We start from the raw sequence: 22,772 nt of genomic DNA, 5'->3' as shown, positions 1-22,772 counted from the left end.
GAATCGCCACAGGTCCCTCATTCCTCTTTTGCCAGCAAGGCAACCTACAAGAAAGAGGATTCATTTCTTTCTTTTGTTCTTGTATAAAAGAATCGTGGAGGAAGTTTCTGTCAGAGAAAACACGGACTTTGGCCCTTCTCTGACTGTGTTTGTGTCCGCTTTATGGCCTCCAGGACTAGGGAAAGGAGAGAATATGGTTCTCCCGGAGACTTAAGCCGTGTATCTAAAGAGAAGCCCCTTCTAGGGGAACCACAGAGGTGAGCTGCTCCACGGAGGTGCTCATTTCCTGCTTGCGGGGGGGGTTAGAGGAGAGAAAGCATTCACTCAGCCTGTGACAGGGTCTCTCCTACACCTGAAGTTATTCTGAAGAGCAACCACAGTCCCTACCAGGCAAGAAATTCCCTTTATGTGAGCACATCATGCCAGAAGCCCTTTCTCCCCAAAGGAGGAGGAGGGGCACTGCACCAAGCAGCTGATTTCAGCTCTCTGAAACACTTGTCTTGGAAGGGACAGGCTGCATGCTTCCTTTGACAGTGTGTGGATCAGGAGTTGACATCAATGGCACCGTGCAGCATGACTGCGTGAGAGGGCTCTCAGAGAGCCCCCCCCCCCCCCCCCCACAGGCTTGAGAGAGACAAGTGAGATAGATGTGAGAGAAGATGGACACCTGAGCTGATCAGCCAATATGGGCAAGAGAGATTTTGAGCAGGGTGGAAGAGAAGAGCACAGGGAAGATCATTCGCTTTGTGTAGTTCCCCCCTCAGCAATGGTTTCTGAGGGCTTTGGGGCTGCCTCGCGGTGCAGCCCAGCAGCTGGACCTCAGCCCTGACAGCTGTACTCGCGAGGCTCCCTGAGCAGCTTTGCTGGGAGCAGGGGTGGGTGTCTCCATGGTGAGTGCTGGGTGAGATTGGGAAGAAGCATTGTTCCCCTCCTGTTAAAGGCAGATGCCCAAGATATGCCCAAGGGCTACAAAGATGATTAGGGGACTGGAGCATCTCTCTTATGAGGAAAGGCTGAGAGAGCTGGGCCTGTTTAGCCTAGAGAAGAGAAGGCTGAGAGGAGATCTTATCAACGTGTACAAGTATCTGAAGGGAGGGTGTCGAGAGGATGGGACCAGACTCTTTTCAGTGGTGCCAAGCGACAGGACGCAAGGCAACGGGCACAAACTGAAACACAGACACTTCCATCTGAACATGAGGAAATACTTTTTCACTGTGAGGGTGACAGAGCACTGGAAGAGGTTGCCCAGAGAGGTGGTGGAGTCTCCTTCTCTGGAGATATTCCAAACCCGCCTGGACGCAATCCTGTGCAATGTGCTCTAGGTGACCCTGCTTGAGCAGGGGGGTTGGACTAGATGATCTCCAGAGGTCCCTTCCAACCTCAGCGATTCCGTGATTCTGCGATATGCCCGTGTGCATGGCCAGGGAATTCCCTGCTGGAGAAACACAGCCCTCTACCTGGATCCCACCTCCCAGCTGAGGTGTGGGTGCCCCCGGCAGGGCTCTGGGGTGGCTCAGGAGCAGCAAAGGCATAAAGTCTAACTCTGCACCCACTGGCAAGCTCACCAGCACTCTGCTCATCAAACAAGGGAATCGAGGAAATGCGTAGAGGGAAGAGGGAGATGGTGGGGGAAAGGCATGCAAAAAAGGACATGCCCGTACCATTCTCGCCCAGAGGTGCCACCATGCAAAGCCTCACCAGCTCCAGAGGAACAGACCTGACTCAGAAGACACAACACAAAGCTGCAATCCTCAGGATGATGTGACGACCTCTGTGCTGATTGTCTCTGCTCTCCACACTGTCCTGGGGTTAATAGCACTAAGGAGTCTCTGAAGGATAAAGCTGCAGCTCGTCTCTCCCCAGGGACTGCAGAGAAAGAACAGTGCTTAATTGGCAGGAGAAAGAAACCTCTGAGCTCCTGGAAACTTTGAAAACTCCTCTGGCACGTGGCTCTCCCCATAACTCTCATTCACTCAAACTCTGGGACATGCCCCTTTGAAAAGGAAACTGAGGCAGAGAAATCATCAGGACTCCTCCAAACTCCTGAGGAAAAGTCAGGAGGAGAGATCCCATGCATGGGCTTCCCCTCACCTCCCTGCAGATGACTGTCTGTTCACTGACTCTCTCAGGTTTCGAGAGCCCTGATGGCCTGAGCTGGTCCCCCAGCCTCCCATGATGGTCAGTGGGAAGGGAGAGGCCGAGTCACAGGCACTTCCTCCCAGGCATGCAGACTTGTGCTGTGGGACAGGATGAGCCCCCCCCCCTTCCCTTGGGTGCCAGGCTCTGCGCCCTGAGATGCAGGGGCCTGGCAGGTTGGGGGCTGAATGGAGTGGAGCTATGGATATGTCCCCCCCGGTTTGTGTCCATCTCTTGTGTTTGGGAGATGCCCATGAGCCTCCATGGCTTCCAGCATGTTACAGGGACCAGTAATGGGAATCACATTTGCACTGTGTCTCAACTGTATATTGCAATTGCAATGTTCTGCTAAGTTTAAGTTAGACGTGTGTTGTGATTTCAGTATATAGCTGTATCATTCTGCTAAATTCAAATCACATGTAATGTCAAATGTCTTCAGATATGTACATTTGATATTAAGCATTACATCCTCTCCGCATGGGAAAAGTAAGAGACCCTGGTCATAGAGTATTGGACTCTGGGAGTGGGGCAGGGTGGAAACAGAGCGTCCCAGGCCCTGCCGGCATCCCCATCTGGCAGAGCCCACTTGAGCTCTCGCCAGACAGCCAGCAGCATAGGGAGGGAGCCTTCTCCTTCCCGACCCCTCCACGAAGTGCTTGATAGAGGCCCTGGTGGGGGAAGAGCTGGCGGGCCCCAACAGCCCCCCAACGCCACGCTGCTGGCCACACTGCCTGCCTGCCTTGGGGCAGCAGAGCTCACCTGCACACGTCTGTGCCTGCACGGGGGGGAACACCCCACATGCCTACAGGGCTGCCCAGTGCCCCGGCACCTCTGGACACCAGTCCTGTGGGGTCCACAGTCCGCACATTGGCCAGGCAGAGCTGCTGCTGACCACAGGGGAAAGGGGAATGCAGGGGGGCAGTGGGGCAGGGTGAGCAGTCCTTCTCAGGGCCCTGTGGCTGGGCCAGGGAGGGCTGATGGCTCTGGGGCTGGCTGGGCTCTGGATGCTGCTTTGGCGTCAGCTCCGTATTGGGAATGTCAGGGTTTCACCCTTTGCAGAGAGCAACCTGCTCTGGGGCCATGAGCGGGGCCCTATCTGGACCCAGGCGATGTCCTGCTCAGAGGCAGAGGAGGACGAGGAAGCGTGGGGATGGCCAAGGGCTCTGCCTCTCACCCACTGGCAGAGCAGCCTGGGGGAACAGGCAGAGCCTGTCTCTGTGCCCATGGTCCTTCCATTCATTGAGTGGCAGAGGAGTTTTGGTGGGAAGGGACCTCTGGAGGTCTCTAGTGCAACCTCCCATGCCAAGCAGGGCTGGCTGGAGCCCTACGGTCTTGCCTGGTGATCACTGGACCATGCCTGATGCCGGTTACCATCCCCAAACCTGCTCTGTTCCTCTTGTCTGGGCACTGCAGGACAGCACCTCTCGCCAGTGGGTCACTGCCCTGCCTGCCTTGCCGCCACCCTCAGCTCCCAGATCCCCTTCCCGTACACAGCAGCTCCGCTCTTGCTGCTCCCAACAGCATACTCTTTGTAGCAGCAGTCACAAATGGTGCATAAACACTTGAGCTGTGATACAGAAAGCCCTGCTCTCCTAACTGCCCATCGTAAAATCAGACCCAAGGGGCTGCCCTCACTTTTTCATCCAGATAACACTCTGTGCAGTGGTACCTGCATAGCGGTTCAAACCAAAAAACTCCTTTTGACTGCAGTGCACAGGTATGTCCGAGGTAGAGATGGGGAGTCAGGCCAGCAGGACGGGGACTGCGTTGGGTGAGGGCCTGAGAGGGGCAGGGCCAGGCACAGGCATGTCCACAGCGTAACTCAGGCCAGGCCCAAGGACAAGGGCAGCAGCTCCCCAGCAAGGGGGAGGAGGCCCCGCAATGACACCCGTCACTCTGTCTCCCCTGCTCTTGTGTCCAGCAGATCCCCCTCCCTGTCTGCCTGCAGACCCTCCATGCCCACCCCGCTGACCAGCACAGCACGAGAGCCCTGGCCCTGCAGCCCCTCCGGCACCTCCTGCTGCCGCAGGGACAGAGCAGCCTGCCCCGAGCTGCGCCACAGAGAAACCTGTTTCTCGTTCTCATTTTCCATCGCTGAATGCTGCCCTGCTTTTCTCCTGGGACATCCCTGCTCCCCACAGAGCCTTTCCCCACGTGCGAATGTCCACGCTGGCCTGTCCAGCCCTGCCTGCACCCTTCCCTGGTGCTCCCCGCAGGGCCCCACGCTGACACTGCTGCTCTGCAGCGTGAGTGAACTGTGGGACCATGGGACCACAGGGGAACTCCTGACTCGGCACTGGCCATGCTGCTCAGGTGGCAAGAGGGCCCAACCACACAGGCATCACCACCACTGACACTGCTGGCACGTGCCTGTGCTCATGGACAGTGCTCAGAGTGACCCCAAGGTGTTTGCAATGGCAGGAGATGTGTTTGGGTGGGCACTAACTGTAGCCTGTGGTGTTTCACAGAGGGTGCACGAATCCCTCTCCAGGCCCCCTTCCCGGTCCTCCAGGGTCCCCACTGCCTCTCCGCGGGTTGCAGAGCCTTCCTTTCCCTGTGCATACCTGGATTTAGTGCTGTACATTCTGTTTACTCCACCATGGACTGTCTCTCACTTTGTGAGGCTCCACTCACTGCCCACCCCCAGGCACACATTGTCCCTGGAGATCCCCTGAGCTCTCCTTGGGGGCTCAGATTCCCCTCCAGAAGAGTGGCCATCTGCCATCAGCACTGTCACCTGTGCGATAGCCCTGAGTGGGCAACTCAGAGACCATTCTCCATCTCCACTGGCACTGGTCACTGAGGAATGAGCCCCAAATCCCATCCGTGGTCCCTAACAGATCACTTGGAGACTCTGAGCTTGTCCTCCAGAGCCCATGGAGTTCACAAGCAGAACAGCAAGCCCTTTTGTGGTGCAATCCCATGGGAATATTCTTTACTCCCCCCTTCTGAAGAAAGGCCAGACTTCAGGCACATCACAGAGGAGATCCCCTTTTATTATAGAAATGTTGTTCTGGAGGCCAGGTCTGGCATAAAGGTGCCCAAAGCCTGCTCCTGCCTGTCTTCACAGGAATGCACAGGGAAGCACAATGCTACCACCACCACGTTAGGAGAGCGCTTAGCCCATATAGCCACACTAGAGCACAGCAGGATCAGGTGGAAATAGGGAGAATAGCCCTGAAAGGAAAAAGTCCTGCTGGCTTTGCTGGATGTGTCTCCAGGAAAGCTGCAGACCCCATGCAAAGGCTGCAACCCAGAAATTCCTGCTGTGGCAGTGGGGGGATGGTCGTGAGGAGCACAGGCTCTGTCCCCACAAGCTGTGTCCGGACTCTCCTTCCCTCCCCTCCTCTCCGCTCCTGCTCTGCTTTGAGTGTTGGAGCAGTGTAGAGGCAAGGGACCAACCCACAGTGACAGCTGGCTGCCAGCCTTACAGAAGAGGGCAGTGGAATCACAGTGTGACTGTGGCCAGGGGAGCTGAGCTCTCCTAATGGACATGGGACCCATGGTCTCAGCCCACCTGTGCTCATCCGAGCCTGACTCTGTTCCCCTGAACTCCCTCAGTGTCAGTGCCGAAAGCGACACTGCAAAGGGAAACTCCCCTCATTGCACTGGGGGCATCTGAGGGAGCTCAGACTAGCGGGCTCCGAGGTTCCCCCATCTCTGCTGATGAAGGGGGAAGCCTGGCTTCCTGCTTCAACACGGTCTCTGCGTCAGATTCAAATGAGAGTTTCCTGAGGAAAGTGGTATGAAGCAAAACAATTGTTCTTTTAACAATGATGTAAAAAAGTAGGAAAGAAAGACCAGAACATAAAGTCTTGATGCCAGATACCCTGTGAACGATGAGTGGATGCATGTGGGACAGTTATGGGTGCTGACATTGTCCCAGTGGAATCAATTTCTTCAGTGCCTCCTTGAGCTCCTTGTTCCTCAAGCTGTAGATGAGAGGGTTCAGTGTTGGAGGCACCACCACGTACAGAACTCCAACCACCAGATCCTGAGCTGGGGAGGACATGGAGGGGGTCTTCAGACGGGAAAACATGATAGTGCTGACAAACACGGAGACGACAGCAAGGTGAGGGAGGCACATGGAAAAGGCTTTTTGTCGACCCTGCTCGGAGGGGATCCTCAGCACGACTGTGAGGATCTGCACATAGGACAGAAGAATGAAAACAAAACACCCAAAGAATAGACAGGCAGTAATGACAATAAGCCCAGCTTCCCTGAGGTAGGAGTCTGAGCAGGAGAGCTTGAGGATCTGGGGAATTTCACAGAAGAACTGCTCCACGACGTTGCCTTGGCAGAGTGGTAGTGAAAATGTGTTTCCAGTGTGCAGCACAGCATGGAGAAAACCACTGGCCCAGGCAGCTGCTGCCATTTTGACACAAGCTCTGCTGCCCATGAGGGTCTCGTAGTGCAGGGGTTTGCAGATAGCAACAAAGCGATCATAGGCCATGACTGTGAGAACAGAATATTGTGCTGAGACCAAAAAGACAAGCAGAAAGATCTGAGCAGCACATCCTGAGTAGGAAATGGCCCTGGTGTTGCTCAGGGAATTGGCCATGGATTTGGGGACAGTGGTGGAGATGGAGCAAAGGTCCAGAACAGAGAGGTTGAGGAGGAAGAAGTACATGGGGGTGTGGAGGCGACGGTCGCAGGCTACAGCAGTGATGATGAGGCCATTGCCCATGAGGGCAGCCAGGTAGATGCCCAGGAAGAGCGAGAAGTGCAAGAGCTGCAGCTCCCGTGTGTCCGCAAATGCCAGAAGGAGGAACTCAGTGGGGGAGCTGCTGTTGGGCATTTGCTCCCTCAGGGCCCACTGTGACTATCCAAGGAAGAGGAGACAGTGAGAAGACAGGAGACAGTTTTGTATGAGCAATAGTTTTGCATAGAACCCCCCCAAACATACACATTATCTCTCCTCATCTTGCCAGGACCGTCACTGAGCTCCATGGCTTGAGCTCCCCTCTGTGCTGCCTCAGTGTGCCGGGAGGAGCAGGGGCCTCTTCCCATGGGCTCCGGAGGAGGCAGTCCTGACCCACAGCAGTGGGAACATGGGAGCACAGGTGACTAAACTTTCAAAGTCACAGTTTTAGTCTGATTTCATCCATTCACAATGTTGAAGGGCTTTCCAGCATCTTCACTCTCCGTTCTAGACAATGTGTGTTCTTCAATAGCTTTAAGGATTCTTTTGTTTTCTTTTAGATTCCCCTGTCACCCCTGAGGAGGATTCTTGGAGACAGAGATCCTCAGCACTGCAGCTGCACTTAGAGTGAATAGCTGTGATTCCTGAGAGGCCAAAGGCTTCACTCTGTCTTTAGTGCAGAGCAAGGAGAGCTGGCGTGTCCATCAGTCTTGTTCCCAGCTGCCCTGTGCTTGCACCTCTGAGGCGGAGGACTTCTGAACTCATGTTACCATAAAAAGAATTGACACTGCTGAGAGCAGAGGAATCGAGTTTCAAAATGCAGATCACCAAGCCCGGGAGCCTTTCTCAGAGTATCTGAGGAAGGTCTCAGCACTCCCCTTTTAGCCAGGAAGACATCGGAGTATTGCCAGTTGCCCACATGCAGTATTTTCACGGCCTTAGCATCTAGGTGGCTTCTGCATGGGGCACCTAGATAACACCCAGATGCAATGGGAGAACTGTGCCCTTCTGGAGGGCAGCTTGAAGCTCAGCCAGACACCCCCGAGAAACAGTCAGACATCCTAAAGATGGGGTGTCCTGAAGAGAGAGTTGGCTCCTTCCCAGCCCCCAAACGGCATTGCCCAGAGCCCCACAGTTTAGAGGGGCACTTGGGCACTTCAATGCCAAGGACATGTCTGCAAGGCAGCACCTGCAGGATTGGTGTCTGAATTGCCTCTGAAATGCCCCTGCCCAGAGAGTCCAAGGGGAAGGACAAGGGCAGCATGGACAGGTGGGAAACACACAGCAATAGCATGATATTTCTTCTAAAGGAAGAAGGGACATGGAGAGACAGGGGACACTCAGGAGTTTCTCCTCTCTGGATGTCCATCTGCGAGGAAACAGCCCATGCCCTGGACCCCACAGCCTTGAGGGCTGTGCTGGGAGAGGAGATGAGACATTGGAGCTTACAGTTTCCTCTCACTCTTTGACCGTGACTCTGCTGCCTGGAGCTGTGCCTGCAGGCAGCTCTTTCTCTGTCCCACATGGCATGTCAGTGCTCACAGACCCCATCCCACCCACTGGTTGCTCAGCTCTGCCCTGCAGACACCTCCCGGGGGCAGGGCACTGCCCAGGGGCACCTCGGTGTTTGCAGGGGCTAAGGAGCAGCTGAGAGAAACCTTGATGAAGCTGTAAAGGTGATGCTGGTTTTGTCTGTAGGCTGAGGGGGTGCATGAAGGCATTTGTTCCTCTCTCACTGTCACTATTTTGCAGTCTCAATCCCCTGTTTAAACCTGACAGATCCCAACAAAGAGAATAAAACTGAAAGCAGAGACTCCTGATTCCCTTTCAGGTATGCCTGTCTTGACCTTCCTTTTGGAAAGCCCCCTCCAGAAATGTTCTCAGGGTGAGCCAGAGCTGAGAGCAGCCCTGACCCATGCAGCACCCTCTCAACAGGAGAATGAACATGTCCTGCTGGCAGTCAATCATCCCACCCAGAGCTTCTCCCCACAGCACCGTGGGGAGTTCCCTGGGCAGGCTGAGTGCTGACCTTCACAGGCGGCAGAGTCACTGTCCCGGACACACAGCACCCTGGGGCACAGGGACACTGCTCTGAGTTACAGCCCTGAGCAGACCTGTGTGCACACCCCTGCTTCACACCCCTGCAGCATCCCTGGGAGAAGGCAACAGGACGCCGTTTCCCCTCTGAAGAAGTGGCTGGGAATCCCTGCTCTAAAGCATCTCCTGCCCCACACAGGAGGGACTGGGATACCCATCCTGACAGACCCTATCAGCCATGGGATGTGCTAGCTTTAGAGAAAACCTCAGGATGCCTCAGCTGCATTGCCCTGCAGCCAGAGACTTACTGTGTTAGGGGCTGTGAAGATTTCTCCTCCAGTGAGCTCTCAGCCGTCTACCCACTCCTGATTGCCTTGAACTTCTGTCTCACTCATCTTGCTCATCTTCTTCATCTCATCTTGGCACTTGCAGGTAGTGCCTGGAGCCCTGCTGCTCTTTGCAGAAGAGCTGCTCCTGCACGCAGCTGTCTCTCAGCAGTGCTGCCAGGTTGCCAGGAGCTCCCTCTGTCCCAGGAGCCTGGCCCCCCTTGGGAACAGCGGCCCAGCTGAAGATGTGACTTAATTTGTCCTTTGTACTCCCTCCTCCTGGGAAATGTTCTTTGAGGAAGACTAAAATAAGCACTGATGATCTCTCTAAACACTGAAGACAGACCAATTCCAGCATTTCAGTTTGTCTCATCAGAGGACGTTTATCTGCAAGAGGTCGCAGTGTCTCACTCTGGAAGCCCCTATTCCCATCTCTTAACTGGGCAGGACACGTGGCCAGGGACAAGAAGGGAATTCATTTTCCCTAAGGAAGTCTGGACATGTAGGAAAAGCAGCATCTTTCATGTGAGACGTTTACAGACAGCCTTCCTCCTCACCTCCCCAGCCCTGCCATTTCCCTCATCAGCCACTGGGGGCTTAGAGCACACCTTTTCCACCCAAGTCTGTAGCTGAATGCTACAGCTCCTATGTACTGATTCCCACCTACTTTCCTTAGAGAAATAGTTGTAGACACAGGAGGATTTTTCTTAACTGCAAATAAACAAATACAACAGGTGACAGAATTTAATAAAATATAAAACACGCTCCCCAACTGTATGTTAAGGCCAAGCTGCCTCCAGTAAGGTCAACTTTCCACAAGAAAAACTTTCCCTGAGATGTTTTTGACAGATGATAGATAGGAAAGGAGAGATGGAAACACAACTAAGGAGTTGGCTAAAGAGACAATACGACTCCTGAAACACGAGGCAAGCTTCAGACCCTCTGAAGCTCAGAGCAGCAACCAGAGAGTTGAGAGGTATCTGAATGGCTAAAGAGTAAAGGGGGGAGGAGGAAAACTGAGCAGCTATGGAAAGTGCCTAAGTCCAGACAGTCTGATGCAAAGATGCCTTTAGAAATGATCAGTTGAATCAAGACATGTGCAACTATGTGAAAGATTACTAAGACCACATCCACAGCATAACGGACAGAGCAGTGGTAACGCAGGTTGAGAGGGACAGATCAACATTTCTTCTCCTGAGATTAATACTCTTCCTGAAAATTTCCGCTATTTCATCATGGGAAAACATTGACGTTGACATTAGTCAATCATTTTTGCTGATGAAAGTGTGTTCATATTTTTGGAATGTTGAAAACAGTTCTTCACCTTTCCAGGCCTGGCTCAGGTGTCTACCCAAAAAACACCCAGCAGCACTTGGAGAGGCCCCGGTGTCTCTGAGGTACCTGCCTGGGCCTGACAACTCTCACAGGGGACCTGTGGGACACCAGAGCCCCTCAGGGCTGCAGAAGGAGGCTGGGCAGGGGGGACCAGGGCACCTACAATGGCACCAGACATCCATGACCCTGTGACGGCATCCCACCCCAATTCTGAAAATCACTTTCCTTAACAAAGACCACACACAAAATCCTCTCTGAAGACCAGTATATTAAAAAAAAAAAAATACACCACCAGCAACAACAACAACAACAACAACAACAACAACAACACAAAAACATAATAAAGGAGGGCTATAAGAACAAAGAATGTTAAAAACTGAAAAGTGTGACTAAACACTTCCTTGTTTACATCCTTTTAAAAATTTCTTTCTTGTTTCATTTTTATTGACATTTTCTAAACATTTTTGCTATAATCAGGCCCACACCATTAAAAAGAAATACTTTTATGTCTCGCACAGAGCTTAGTGGCCCAAACCACTGCCTGCCCGGGACAGTCCCTGCAACTCCTCACTCTTTGGACAGAGCCATTCCTGCTCTGAATTTTCCTTATTTACCCATTTGGAAAGATAACAACTGCGGCATCGCTGCTCACAAGAGTTCCTCTGAGCACTCCATCTTGACAAGACCATTTCCTTGTTAACTATGTTAGAGGAAAATATCTCACTGTGTCAAGACTGTTCTCTGTGGTCTGCTCCTGGATGTCAGCCCCTGGCTGTCTTGTGTTGGTGCCCGGGGCAGTGCGCAGCGTGCAGATTGCAGCAGAGATGCCCAAGGAGCGAGCCCTTTGGCAGGGAGAGATCAGGACTCTGCCTTCCACCACGCCCCCCCCCGCCCCCAGCCCCTTATTTCACTGCACTGGGGAGTTACTTGGATGGTTAATTAAGTGCTAAGTGGGGGATACTACTGCTTTAGAAGCAAAGAGTTTCTAGAATACTGCCATATTAGAAGAAAGGAGTGTCCACACCAATCATGTTTATTGCTAGTACCCCCCAATAAGCCTTTATTAACAGGAGAGAGAGGCAACTGCTATGCCTCTCATCTGAGAAAACGGGATTTGACAGATCTCAGAAGTGTTATCTTCATTAAACTCCTCCAAGGAACCCTTCCTGAAAGGTGACCTATTATGATCTAAATCATTCAAGCTGAAGATCTGGAGTATCTTACACCTTTAGTTAAGCATCAGCTCATGGGACAGGAAAGCCCAAATCAAATACGGGATGGAAATCATGGAGAGTATATATAAAAACAAATAAATAAATAAATAAATATATATATATATATATATATAAAGACAAAGCATTCTGTAAACACTAAAATTGATCTCACTGCTCTTTGTATTTCCCACCACCTGTGAATTGCCTTTGATATTAGCTTCCATGTGTTTTCTTTCTTAGATAGACTATATTTCAGATGCAGAAGATGGTGCTTCTGAGTGCTTGTTTTTATGCTCTCCAGTTTTAGTTGTATAAAGGAGTTACCATTAAACAGAAATGCATGGGTTTTTTTTTTTTGCTTCATACGCTGTCATTCTAAAAGTAGTACAGACTTACACTAACTTTCGTTCAGTATACCATAGTAATCAGAGATGCAGCCTTTCCATTTTTTCATTTCTTTTCATCAAAAAGGTGCATTCAGTACTACAGAGTGCATTTACGACTACTTTGGAAAAGACCCGTCTGTTTCCTTTCTGAAGTATATTTGAAAAATTAGAAGTGGTGAATGAATATTTGGGATGGCAATATCTGGGACTGTGACGACCTCCCTGGTTCGGAGTCAGACCCGGCGCATGAAGGGGAGGCAGCTGCCCGGCCGGTGGCAGAGCAGCGGCTTACCAGACTGCATGCAGTCAGTTTGAAGGGACCACAACTGCTGGTGATTTTAAAGCATCGGAGCTGCAGGATAAGCAGGGGCGCTACAGGCAGCAGCCCCGTGAAGGGTTACTAGAGTGGCTGTTAAGGTTGTGGGATGCTGGGTCAGATGTGGTTTATTTTACTAGAGGGGAACTGGATAAGACGGGGGCTTTGTGCCAGGCTGCCAGGCTGCGCAACACCCTCCGCACCCTGCAGCAGCAAAACCGAAACATTTCCCCCTCCCTAATGGAGTGGGTGCTGGGTGCAGCACGGTTAACCTAGCCAGCTGCTGGGGACATCGATGACGGGCTCACCAGGTGGACTGCTATCGCAGCAGGAATAAACCAACTGCGGCAATTAGCAATGCTGTCCGGAATGTATTCCTCCGAGTTTATCAGACCGGATCAGATCCCCAGGAGCAAAACCATCTGGACTAGGATGCTGCGAACTGTCTTTCCACATCTCCTGCTGTGAGTCTTCAGCAGCACCTGAATGTCACCTGCTCTGCAGTGTCTCTGGTGTTTATGGCACAAGTGAGTCTCCTGAAGGTCCTTGCTGCAGCTCAGCTTCTCTTTGTGCTGCAGAAAGTGAGCCCTGGGTAACTGTAGCCCTGTGGGGATGAAAGCTCTGATCTGCCCTTGCCCACACCTCTATGGCCTTTCAGCATGCTCTTAGGAAGAGTGAGCACGAGCCAGGGGAATGAGCACTGGTCTCTTCAAACTCATGGAGCAGAACTAGAGTGAGACAGGTGCCACAGCTTCTCCTTGCACACTCCATGAGCGGTCAGTGGGCAGAAAAGCAGAGCCAGCAGGCGTTTGGAGACTTGCAATGGGGGATGCCATGCCTCACCCTCAGAGGTGCCAGGCTCTGCCCTCTGAGGAGAGAGGAAACCCAGACCTTTCCCAGAGGCAAAGGTACCTGACTTGCTGGGAGCCAGAGGAAGCCAAGTTACTGATACAGACTCGCACACAGGATTCCTCTTTCCTACACGGGAGGTGCACAGCGTTCTCCTCTGCCCCTGCTTTAGGTCAAGGGGAGCAGGAGGGCATGATTCCTCCCAGCTCTCTTTGACTTGCACCTCATGACAAGGAGACTCCTCTGCCTCTCCACTGAGTGTGAAAGGGAGAGAGGAACCCTGGCAGGTCATCCAGGCTGCGCAGCTGCTCGGAGCATGGTGTGTAGTGAAGTCAGACCAGGAGGCTCTGGGCTTGTCCTGTGGCGTCTTGAAAACCTCCAAGAGGGGACACTCCATAGCCTGTCTGGGCAATGTGTTCCAACACCTGACTCTCCTCGTGGTCATTTTTTCCTTTATGTCCAGTCAGAATGAAGTGGCTTCACTGCTTTCTAATTCTGCCAGCTGAAAGTCTGCGGAAGGATCTCTCTTGCCCAAGTATAGATGTCTTTAATATAATAGCTACATCTGACCTTATCATCGAGCCTCTCTTCTGATTCCCCAGGAAGAAAAGGTAGAATTTAGGAGGCATGACTTATCCTACTTCATGTAGGCAGCTGAAACCACTCCAGCAGTATCTGCTCCCTTTGTGGACCATCATCTTTCCTCCAGATGAAGACATGGTCCCCTTGGCCAGCAGGAAACATTATGAAGAGAGTGATTTCCCAGAAGCGCTCTGCACAAATGAATGAGAAAGCAATGGATTTCCTTAAGGAAGGCTCTCTCCATGGACCCCAGAGGAAGTACAGAAGAGCAGCTTAGACTTTGCAGCTTTCTCCAAGGTGTATACAATTGTCTGAGACTGATTGCACCTCCTCCATTCTTTAGCTATTTGCAGTTATCATTTCTGTTTCTCATTCCCCATCACAGCTGCCATTCTAGCTGTAGAAATGGGGCTTAACATGCATTCACCCAGGACAAATCAGGTCCAGTTTGCCTTCACGCAGTGCTTGGATAGAGCAAAGAAATATACATAAGAACTCAATTTTGCAAAAGCAAAAGCTTCTGCCAAATTGTTCCTTTCTTGCTCAGAAATGCCCCAGCTCCCGTCTCATCCTGGACATCATCTTATTCTAGATCCATATCTGGTTAACATAGTGCAAACTGCCTACCAAAAAGAGACAGTTTGGTACTCTTCCTCAGTGTGTCATTGGGAGTTTGATTTCATTGCACTTCCGTGCTCGTGTTAGAACTCCATATTGCTCTCTGTTCATACAGGACACTTGAAGAACCAGGATGCAACTCCAGAAGTGGCTGATAGGTCCTGCCTCTGCCTTCTGCCTGCTCCACAGTGTAAGCCTTGGCAAGTAACTCAGTGCTCTCTCAGGTGTCAGCTGTGTGGCATTCAGAGAAGGCCTGAAATGGCTGCACTGCAAAACACTGGGAGTATCAAGTATCTGGGTGTGGGATATTAAGGTCCTACTACCCCAGGAATAAGGAAATACGAATATGGAGATATGCAGGTGAATTTTTTCCACCTAATTTCAGTTGTCAGAGCATCTAGTGCAAGCTCAGGTCTAAATCTTAGCTCTGAGCTTAAGCTAAGCTAAGATCCGAGCTGAGACCTAAACTCTAAATCAGGCAGCTAATTCCCCTGCACTAGCCCCCGGCTGTACAAAAGCTTTGAAGATTTCATCTATTTTAAGCTTTGTTTTCTTCATCATGCCATCTAGAGCAGGATTATGGCTGGAAAGTCAATCATTGAAGCTTTGCTGCGGGGCTAGTAAGATTGTTGCTACTATCCACCAGGATGGAGAGGGGCAGTGAACAGCCTCTCTGTGAAGGATAGTGCCATGCCATACCCAGCAGCGCGGTTCCAAAGGTAGTTTATCTTTGATGCTATTCCAGCTGTGCAGGTATTGCACTTCTGCCAGCCCCAGCTCTCACTTGCCTGAGTGCTCCAGGGTCCTCACCTGCCCTATGGCAAAGTCTGAGTTGGGTTTGGTGGCAAACCCTGGTGCTGGCATTGCTAGGCAGTCCGATGTAAAAAGCACTGTCCTCTATCCTCTTTTTTCCCCCACTCCATTCCCCAAAATTAGGTGTGCACACTTGGGAGGCTTCTATGCAACTGTTCAATTTATGGACCAGCCACACCATTTTACCAGCAGCTGTTTCTTTCTTCCTTTACAGCAATTATCGTCTCAATTTTGTAGATTTTGTTCTCTTCAGGGTTCATTTTTGAAGTTCTTCAGGGTAAAATGTCCCCTTGATTGCTTCCTGACTGTAGTCTATTAAACAGTACACTGCTATCCGACCCCTTCTCACAGCTCCTGCCATACAGCTCACAAGCTACGTTTCCTTACTGTACCCCATCCCTGCCCTTCCCTGCTAGCTGGGGAGGGGGCTCCGTGGGAGGAAGTTCCTGTGCCTATGGCAGAATCTGAAACCCTCACAGCAAAGCATTTTCTCCAGCTCTCAAGTCTTGTTTCTTTTGCTTTGCTTCTTTAGGGAGGGAGGTGTGGGGTAGGGTGGGGTGGGGAGAGGGTTTGGATGTAAAAAGTGTTCTCTATCCTTGAGAAATGAAGACCTCCAGGAAGAGATTCTGCCTTGGCTAAACGGAGATATTTTAAGTGCAGACAGCCACAGCTTGATGTACCCTTGCCATCAATGAAGAGAACAAGTTGATTTTCCAATGGGATGCAAATCATCCTAAGGAAGATGCCTCGGAGGAGATTCAGTTCAGAGAGTTAGACACCTGACTGTGGGTGTTCTTGCGCAGGTACCTCCACTTGAGCTGCGTAGTTGATCTCACATGGAAATGTACTCAGTTCATAGGGCTGGGGAGTAACTCCACCGACCAGCCTTCAATTGCTTAAGCAGCTGTCTAGTGCCATTTTACATGTCCTAGGATATCCAGCCTGTTATCTAGCTGTTGCAGCAGGTGGCTGCCAGTCTCTTGCATGCCCTGGTTTCATTTACCAGCCCTTTACACACTACAGAGCATCCCAAGTGCCCACTTTATGAGCTGGGAGAAGAAGGAGCTGAAGACTAAAACTTCTGGTGGTGAGTGGAAGTTCAGGGATAAAAAGGGCAGGTGTTACATACCGTGGCTTGTGATTTCTGATTGAGAGGCACCACTCAAACAGTGGGATCTGGGGGATGTGGAGCAGTTTTTGGATACCATGAGGTTCCTTGTGAAGACATTGGGTACCAACAGATGGGGTCAGATTGCAGGGGACCTGCAGGCTAGGCCTGAGGAGTATCAGGAAGATTGAAGTTGCAAGGATTACATTTCATCCCTGAGAGGCACTGCTTGAGGACGGAGGATGATGTGGGGAGAGTTACACAGGGCTGGGGCTGCAGGGATGTGCAGACTGCATTGAAGCAAAGCATTAAAACTCTGTGAGTGCACGTGTGTCAAAAATGGAAGAGGCACCCCACATCAAAGGTGCTACTTGAGGGAAGAACCTCTGTCCCTTTCCTTTGTCTTCCTGCAAGTGGTGCCTCTGATGGTCTGGTCTAATCAGTGCCTGGTGAAAGACATGGACTTCTGGCAGCAGCTCTATCTCTAACAGCCCTCAGCAAGCCCCATTAAACCTCCAAGGCACTTTAGTCCTGTGATTTCACTTCATGCTGGGAGACTTTCCCCTGGGAGTTTGTAAGACTGTGGGAACCCTAATGAGCTTGTCACTGCCTCTAATCCACAGGGTGCCTAGTAGGAGAAATTAAGAGTTTTGTTAAGCACAAAAGTTTTGAATGAGCACATGATGTATTCTGGTTTCATCTGTTTCTCATGTTTAAGCCTAACAAAGTTACACTAGCGTGTTTCAAATGAACTTCATGAATGTCCATTTCCAGTGGCCATCTAGTGCTATCCCATGGAATAGATGTGGGACGGTGGGACATCTGTTACCAAAAGCAGCCTTCTAGGGTGCACTAATGTCCCAGAATTTCAGACCTTCCTCTTCCCACTGGTTCTAGTTATCTGCATTACGACTCTCCTTGGGAATATCCACTTTGTTATGCTGGTGATTGCTGAGCAGCATTCCCATGCCTTTCAATTCTGCCAGGCATGGGATGTGTTAGTACCCTATTCACTATTTTGGGAACCCCTTCTACCAGAGACAGACAGAGGGCTTTCTCAGCCACCTCCTTCCACCTCCCTGTAGTAAAAATTTCTACAGCACCCTAATCATTGTGTATCTCTTACCAAAACCCAACACCCTGCCAACCCCTAGCAAAGGGTTTTCTGTCTTTTACACAGCCCTCACTCTTCTAATCAAGATGCTCAGGTTGCCATTGATAATCCCATCCCCAACCAGTTTTTTTTTATCTTTCATATCATGACAGAAAAGATGCATTTAACCATGCTTGCATGCATCTGTCCGAATGTGCATCTTCAGCCCAAGAGAGATGGTTCAGTGATCTGCACGAAGTAGATGTATTCAGGAGATATAGATTCCAAAACTGAGCAGATTGTTGTCACCTGATCCGAGAAAGAGCAAGCTGAGTTTTAATATTTTCCTGTTCTAATATAGCTTTGGAACAACTCCTGTGTTTAGGATAGCTGGGAAGCAGGTACATGAATTATATTCACAATTACGGCAAAAAAAATCAGTGCCAGATGTGTAGTAATGTTTACAGGATTAAAGAAGTAGCTACCATGGCATGAAGAGGTAGTTTTGAAAATATTAATTCTAGCTTCCTCTCTCAACATTTATCCCTTCACGACCATTCCCTTTCCATTTCTTAGTTCCTTTTCCAGAAGACGCTTCACTCTTAGACTTGTGTAGTGCTTGAAATATGCAGCCAGGTCCATGTCTTTGAGGGAGCAGAAAGGGAAGAGGGCCCCTATGCGGCTACAAGCTGCTTATCTGTAGATTGTTCTTTTGTGCTTATCACACAACAAACTGGGGGGGGGCTGGAATCATACTGACACAGGGGAAACTCTCTTCCCAAGCTTGTAGGGTGCATTATCAAAAGATCATATGGAGTCCCTCCGTGAAAACAGTGACTTAGCAGAAGTCTGGTAGGGTGGCCTTTGCACTTGTGGAGTTGAGCTGTCTTAGTTTGTGTCAATGTTCTGAGAAACTCTCCTGTCAACTTCTTCGTGTAATCCTATTAAAAAAAAAATAATAATAAGTATTTTCTCCATTCATATGTATTTCTTTGAGCTATAAAGTATCATTAATGATCTGCCAATTATTTAAATAGTTTGTTCTAAAAAATAGATTTTACCATCATTGCTTTTATAACTTACATATAATTCTCCTGTATAACCTTACCTGCATTATCTGTATAAGGAACATCTCTATTGGTTGTTGAAGCTACCATCAGCTTTTTTGCGTTACTAAGCCCACGGCTATTCAGAAAAACAGGCAAATGGACTATATTTCGCATGTAATCATGTCCATTTATGTTTGAATCACGTAGAACACTATTAAGATTTTGGTTAACAGCCTTTATAATAATGTGTGCACTTGTGGAGTTGAGCTGTCTTAGTTTGTGTTAATCATTTGGCCTCCCTTTATACTTGGGAACAGGAATAGGCAGCCGTAGAAAGTTATTTATCTCACTTGAGCTGGTTTATAATTTAGGATGAAACTAAAGAGGAATATCATCATATTTCTGTCAGAAGGAAGCAAAAATGTTTGAAAGTTTTACACAGAAAGAAGACCTACTCTGTTGGATGGCAGCATGGGCAGAGTCTTCCGGAAAGAAAGTAATGGAATGCAAATGATTTCTGGCCTACGTTCTCTCATGCAGATCTTAGAAACTTACTTTGGGCACTTACTTTCTCCTGTCACGTTCATGGAGCATGGTACTGATGCCTTTACAGGAGTAGGCAACACAAGAGCTTCAGGGCCACCCTCTTGCTGGCTGGGGTGAATGCAACTTCTGTTGTCAGTACTTTCAGAAGGAACATAACATTTTAGATCTAAGAAAGGGTTTGCAGTGGACTAGAATATTTCTGTGTTCATTTAGCAAAGTCCTCAAGGTCCACCTTTTTTTTTTTATTTACTTATTTCGTTTTCAATTCACCTATTAAAAGAAAAATCCATTATTCATACAGCTCAGGTATCAAGGAGGTGGATAGCTATTTAGGGGACCTTTATCCACAGAAGAAAGTCTGTTATTTACTGTGCACATTTATTACAGGAAGCAGACCCTGTTGTCAGGAAATGCTGCGCATATTGCTTAACTTCTGGGTCTCCTGGGTGTCTGCTGGCCCACGTAGTGCCCCTGCAGCCCAGAGACACAGGCATGTCGTTTTGTGTGTGCTTCCTCCATTCAAGGTACATGAAATCAAGTGAGGGCTGTTGATCACCGCTGACAAAACGTGTGCTTTGTTATGTTTTGTAGTGTGGCAGTGAGGATATGTGCTGCATGCCTTATGGCATAAAATACAGTTTGACATCTGCACAGAGCAGAGGAAGCAACACCCAGCACGATCTTTTTTGTACCCCTTGCAAGGGGCAGCTCTTGCAGTGACCTGTTCCTTCAATGGAAGAAGCAAATTCCTGAATGAACTATCCCCACAACTGCACCTGGACTTTTCCCTGGTGTAAATAAGGTGAACAGTCTGGAGGCCATGCCATCAGAGCAAAGCAAGCACCTAAGATATTGGTGTAGAGGTAGCAGTGGACAAACAGTGAGGTTCTGTTATTTCTATGCTGTAACCAGAGGTGTGGCTCTCACACAGATAGTCAAACCGTAGCTATCTACCCAGAAATATCAGAGCCGTTAATGCAACAGTGACTTTGGGGAGGATTTTTCACAATAAGATGCCTAAGATAACTAAGTTAAAGCACTATCTGTGATTCCAAAGTCTCTTCACTGAAGATGTCTTGGTGGGATTCTTTGCCAACTTAAAGGGGATAGGAGTCATCCAACTAACTAACCTCAAAATTGTCATGCTAGGCATTTAAGACTAGACTCATCCATCCTGTATATCTGTACTATTGGGAGTGAGTGATTTAAATAATAAAAAAAGTCTCTGAGATAGAACGATAATATCATATTTTTATTTAAAATGAATAAACAAATACTGCTTTTGATTCTCATTCCAAAACAACATATTTGTCTTGCAAATCGTGAGTGAAAATGAATCCATGAATATTACAAAATGGCAATACCATGACAAGGATTAGAGAAAAGGAATTTTTTTTGTTTGGTTTTGTTTGGTGAAGGGGTTGGAGAGAACTTAAGGCCTAGATCTAATCCTTGGGGCTGCAGAGGATGCACCTCACTGAGCTAGAATCACTCACCTGTGCAAATTATAACACATTGCCCAGCATGTGGTTCAGTGCACCTGGCATTTCCTATGAAAAAGTTGAGCTTCCAATTCTATGCTCAGTATAGTTCCTCTGAAGTACGATGGACAACTAGCGTAAGAGGAGATGATATAATCCTCTAGACTACTGATTCTTCCCCACTATCAAAGGAGGGCAGGCAATGCACTCAGCTTAGGGTGTTAAAGTTACAAATGTTTGTTTGTGGACAAACTAATTCCACTGCGTGAATCTGTTCTATTAGCTGAAGTATTGGCTCTGACAGTATTGTGTCATAAGGACTGGGCATTTATTTCATTAAGCTTGACCTGTGGACAATTGTATCGTTACTCAACAATTAAATTACTGACCAATATTCTGGATTTAGTTGCAGCTTAAAAGAGAGCTGATGTTAGGTGGGTAATTTAGACTTTATTTTGTCTCTGTTCTTGTCCTTACCAGGAGAGTAATGGGGAGAAGTAAGTGCCACTTAGCAGAGAAATAAAGCCATTGTTGTTCTCTTTTTTTTTGTTCCACCTGTTTTCTGTCTCTTTCTAAAGGCAAAGAGGTTCAACAAAGTTCTGCCACCAAAATAAGCAGGGGAAACAGATTGTGTGACAAGGAGAAGCTGCATCCAAACTGGGGGAAGGTGAACCGTCTTGAGAATTTGGTGTGCCAAGGAAGGAGGAACTCCTCAGCTTGTTGCTTTCTGTCTCAGTTTCCACACTTAGAAAACACCATCACCAGGGTATTCATCAGGGATTTAAAGTGCTTTCAGACCATTTGAAAGGCATCCCTATCTAAGGTTTAGGTTTTATCATGGTTATATGTTTCAGGAGAGAAACTGGTGTGATTTCATGAAACTTCACACTGCCAAGAAAGAAAGGTGTAATTTCAGCAAATGAATCCTAATCATTTGTTCCATCCCCCTCCCTTTTCCCTCCACTTACAAAATCTCTTCTCAGAAGGAAAAACATTTTCTGGAGATTATCACACTTCTCTTCAAGCCCACCTTGAGAGCTTTCTTCATCTGCTCGTTCCTCAGGCTGAAAATAAAGGGGCCCATCAGAGGAGTTACCACTGTGTTGAGCAGGGCCACCATTTTGTAATAGGAAGTGTGGTGACTTGAAGGCTGCACATACTGGAAGATGCAGCTACCGTAGCCCAAGATGACAATGGTGAAGTGAGAGGAGCATGTAGAAAATGCCTTGTTCCTCGACGAAGCTGAGGGCAACCTAAGGATGGTGTTAATGATGTATAGGTAGGACACTGCTGTCATGACCAGTGAGCCAAGGAGGATGATGAAAGCTTTCACGAAATTTATCAGCTCCACAGTCCGTGTGTCTGCACAGGACAGCTTGATCAAAAGCACGCTGTCACAGAAGAAGTGGTCAATATGATTGGCATTGCAGAAGGGCAGCCTGACAACTAGGACAGTGGGGACAACGGTGGCCAAAAAGCCTGCAGTCCATGATCCCAACAGGAGCTGAACACAAAGCTGACTGTTCATGAGCATGGGGTACTGAAGAGGGTAGCATATGGCCACATAACGGTCGTAGGACATGACAGCAAGAAGGACAAACTCGATGGTGCCCAAGAGGAAGTAGAAGTAGCACTGCAAGCTGGGAAGGAGATGGTTTTGCTGCCCATCAACAAGCTTGCTACTGTTTTGGGTATGATGCATGTAGCGATGAAGATCTCCAAAGAGGAGAGGTTGCAGAGGAAAAAGTACATGGGTCTGTGGAGGTCTCGGTCAGAAAGAACGAGGGCAATGATCAGCAGGTTTCCAACTAAGATCACCAGGTAGGAAGCCAGGAAAGTGATTGCTATTAGGTACTCCTGATGGTGGAGGGAGGGGAAGCCCAAGAGAAGGAACTCTGTGACAGTCGTATGGTTCAACATATCTGCAACTGAGCTGCAGCGAGTAAGAGAAGATGGTGAGCGGAGGAAACGATTCCTCAGAAGGTTAGAGGAAGTAGGGACAGGTAGAGAAATGTAAAAGTATAACAAAATAAGTACATGGGGTTACTCACAAAAGGTCTGTAAGGAAAACAGAGAAGAGAGGAGAGGCACGGAGAAACACCATAGAGTAAGGAGACACCATTTCAAACAGTAACAACAAACTTAGTTTCTAGGTTAGAGTAGGAATCCACTATTAACAACATGTAAGTTTTTGCATTTGAGCTCCTCACTCAAGTGTCCTTTTATAGCCAATGGAGAAAA

General features: G+C 49.1%; 1 pseudogene; it reads right to left on the bottom strand.

Moving 5' to 3' along the window:
• Window positions 1-5,998: 5,998 nt before the first annotated feature.
• Window positions 5,999-22,451, bottom strand: LOC136996352 (olfactory receptor 6E1-like; annotated as a pseudogene).
• Window positions 22,452-22,772: the final 321 nt, after the last annotated feature.

Source organism: Apteryx mantelli, unplaced genomic scaffold (genome assembly GCF_036417845.1).
Source record: "Apteryx mantelli isolate bAptMan1 unplaced genomic scaffold, bAptMan1.hap1 HAP1_SCAFFOLD_34, whole genome shotgun sequence".
NCBI lineage: Eukaryota > Metazoa > Chordata > Aves > Apterygiformes > Apterygidae > Apteryx > Apteryx mantelli.
The sequence above is the reverse complement of the archived record's forward strand: the minus strand, read 5'-3'. Positions and strand labels throughout refer to the sequence as shown.